Source organism: Leiobunum rupestre, chromosome 4 (genome assembly GCF_980474605.1).
Source record: "Leiobunum rupestre chromosome 4, qqLeiRupe1.1.hap1, whole genome shotgun sequence".
Classification (NCBI taxonomy): Eukaryota; Metazoa; Arthropoda; class Arachnida; order Opiliones; family Sclerosomatidae; genus Leiobunum; species Leiobunum rupestre.
In genome coordinates this window covers 18,607,138-18,611,005 of record NC_143387.1, presented here as the reverse complement: position 1 = coordinate 18,611,005, position 3,868 = coordinate 18,607,138, and positions in this window count along the sequence as shown.

Genomic DNA, 3,868 nt, shown 5'->3' with positions numbered 1-3,868 from the left:
GGACCTTTAGAGTAAGATTTTTCCTATAAATTAAAATTTATGGTAAATAAAATATTTTATTATTTTGTAAAACCTTTAGATTTGACTTTCTAAAAGCCAATAATACGTTTTTGCATACAATTGAATTATCTCGTGGAGAGGAATTTGATGGAGATACGATTCATAAAAGCTGGCAAAAAACTCATTTATACATACGCCCACAGAAGGATATCAAACTTAAGAAATCAGCCACCAAATTTAATTTAGAGGAGCTCATGTCCAGTTCATATGAATCCGATGAACTACCAGAAGTGGAGTTGGAAAAAAAGGATGGTAAATGAAGAAATAAGATGATACATTATAACATATAACAAGTGGCTAACTATAACTTCCTTTTGTTAATTTTAGATGGCGATTCCTACCAATCACCTACAACAGAAAACATTGCCTCATCAACAGTTAGTGTGTTCAACCCCGACGTCTACAGAGACGTGTTAAGATTATTTCACCTTTCCACACAACATTGGCTAACGTGGAAACCAATGGAAACTACACTCCTGGATATAGCACCACCGATTTAACAATTGAAGACTACACCAATACAAGTGGCGACTCCACCGTCCGTCGTGCAAGTGGCGACTCCACCGTCCGTCGTGCAAGTGGCGACTCCACCGTCCGTCGTGCAAGTGGCGACTCCACCGTCCGTCGGGCAAGTGGCGACTCCACCGTCCGTCGGGCAAGTGGCGACTCCACCGTCCGTCGGGCAAGTGGCGACTCCACCGTCCGTCGGGCAAGTGGCGACTCCACCGTCCGTCGGGCAAGTGGCGACTCCACCGTCCGTCGGGCAAGTGGCGACACCACCGTCCGTCGTGCAAGTGGCGACTCCACCGTCCGTCGTGCAAGTGGCGACTCCATCGTCCGTCGTGCAAGTGGCGACTCCATCGTCCGTCGTGCAAGTGGCGACTCCACCGTCCGTCGTGCAAGTGGCGACTCCACCGTCCGTCGTGCAAGTGGCGACTCCATCGTCCGTCTTGCAAATGGCGACAAGACGGTCCAAAGTGGAAATGGCGACCAGGCGACCCAAAGTGGAAATGGCGACCAGACGACCCAAAGTGGAAGTGGCGACCAGACGACCTATATTACCACTAGTGATTATCTTAGTGATAGTGAACCACAATCTCTAACAGACGTTATTTGTAATTTAAAAAAGAAAATCAATTTCGAAGCGGTCACCTATTTTTTCATACCAAGGAATAGAGTATTTGATGCTTACAAACTAAGTTTGGAGAGAGAAAATTTTGATCCTTCCGCGTTAGTTAATGTTGTTTTCACTGATGATTTTAATACGCATGAGGGCGTAGCAGATATGGGGGGGCCCCAAAAGTGAATTTTTCAGTTTACTTGTAGTTGAAGTGGTAGCTGGTAAGGCATTTGAAGGTCCAGAAAACTCCAGATCAATTAGTACAAACGGCTCGGCAAGAGGTGAAAATTTGTACTATTTAGCTGGACTTATATTTGCCATGTCCATTGTTCACGGGGTCCAGGCCCACAATGATTGAGTCAAGTACTTTTCCAATGTCTTAAACGAAATCCAAGTGAAGTCAAAGTGTCACTTGCAGATATCCCTGATACTGGCTTTCGCGCAAGATTAGAGGCAGTATCACAATCAGAAAGCTTAGAACAGTTACGTGAAAATGTAGAAAAGATATCTGACCTAACTTTGATAGCTGGCAATTGCAATTATTTTACTGATATTGAGAACAAAGAGGAGTTGTGTGCAAGAGTAGCTAATTTTTTAGTGATAGGGCGTTGCCTCCAAAATATCGATGATTTTAAAAGAGGTTTAAAAATTTTGTGCGTTTTTTGAGCAATTTCATCTAATCCGGAACTCTTTAGGCCTATTTTGGTTGACAATGGTCAAAAGAAATTGACCAGAGATGATATTTGTAGTATTTTCAGCGTAAAATACTCCGAAAAAGGAAATATTAAATACGAAATCGAGCAAGTTGCTTTTAGCTTCTATCTAAATTATCTATTGGATATTGAACTTGGATTTAGTGATATTACATTTGAAAAGTTGCTAATTTTCACAACCGGCGCGGATAGGGAGCCCCCGACGGGTTTCGCACCAAAACCCTATATTCAGTTTATGCATGAAAATTTCCAAAATAGTTCGACTCCAAGTAGATTCCCGATGGCGAACACTTGCGCGTTGATATTAAATTTGTCGGTTGTTCATAGTAGTTATCGCGAATTCAAAATCGCGATGGATTTCGCGATAATAGAGAGTCCTGATTTTGGACAGGCTTAAAAGTTTCTCTTTTCCCCAGCCGCTCTCAAGTATTGTAGCCCTTTTTCCAGTCTTAAATACATTATGTTATCTTCAAATACAGTACGTAAAAACTACTGTTAAAATTTATTTTGTTGCCTAAAAAGATGTAAAACTACTGAAATATATTTGTTGCCCTAAAAGTTTTAAAGCTACAGTAAGATACGTCTTTTGTTGTGCCTTTAAAGAATTAAAAATAATTTTAAACGAAATTTTTAAAATCAAAATATTTTTGAACTAAACAGAAGTAAATGAACCGAAGTTATCAGATCACTATACTTGCCATTATGGAGGCGTTTTTCTTATGGAGTTACTTCCTTGTATTTTAAATTTTCCACGATCCAATATCGACAAAAAGTCGACAACTTAAACCTAGGAGAATTTAGAAAGGTAGTATTAACATAATTACATAAGTATGTGACTTAACATTGCAGCCTTTACCATGCATTTTTTATTACTACATCTGCCCCGGTCGCCGACCGTCAGGTGGGTATCTCGTTCGAATTTACACATCCCGGCCTCGATAGCCTTTCAAAATTTTTCCCAAGAAATTGGGCATTTGTCCGATTCACTGTATTCGGTTTCTCTTTGTGTGGTAGAGATTTTATTTAAAATTAAGTCCGATAACCTTAAAAAAACTAGTTTGAGTTATATAGGTTAGGATTCAGTGGACTTACATCTTCGGCTTCATCAGTAAAGATAAATATTAATTTTAAGTATGGTTTTAGGGGTAATTTACGGGACTCCAATTTTCGCGGTTTTATATTTGCGCCTAATTGAAGTCCAATTTCCATGAAAGTTATATTTTTGAATAGCCATGATTGTCATATTACCGAGATTTGCATTTACATCGCTTAATTTTAAATCTAAGTAAGGTTTTTGGCACAGCGTATACGGACCCCCGCGCCTTCTAACGTCGTAAATACCCGTGTTTATAGGACTTCATAGGTTTTATACGATAATTTATCTCGCATTTTCAAGGTCGTACCACGTATGACCACAAGTAACAAATAGGTTTGACACTTATCGGAGTAGTACGCCTAGCTTTCGTATGACCAGAAATTACAAATAAGTGTGACACTTATCGGAGCAGTACACGTCGCTTTCAACGTAAGACCAGAAGAAGTAAATAAGTGTGACATTTATCGAAGCTGTATTTTACGGTACAGGCTTTGATAGTTCAAACAAACTTAACACATAAAGAGGATAGTGTGTATTTGACCGTCGTACTTCGTGTTGCTTACATTGTTTGATTTGTTTTTTGAGTTTTAAATTTATAATTATGATATAAAACTTAATTTTAATTTTTTAATTAAGCTGGTTAAAACACTTTACTTTCCCTGCTTTTCAATCAAAAACAACTAAAAAGGTAGGGTATTTTAGTATGTTATTATATGAATTTTTTTAATGAAATATTGAATTTGAATAAATATGAAAGTTTTATATGGGATATGGATATGATAAGCATTATATTAGAATGAACAATATAAAGAAAAAAACACTTTTGTACAGTTTGAACAATTGTTTAAAAGTGTGTTTTTTTTCTTTAAAGCTTAGGTT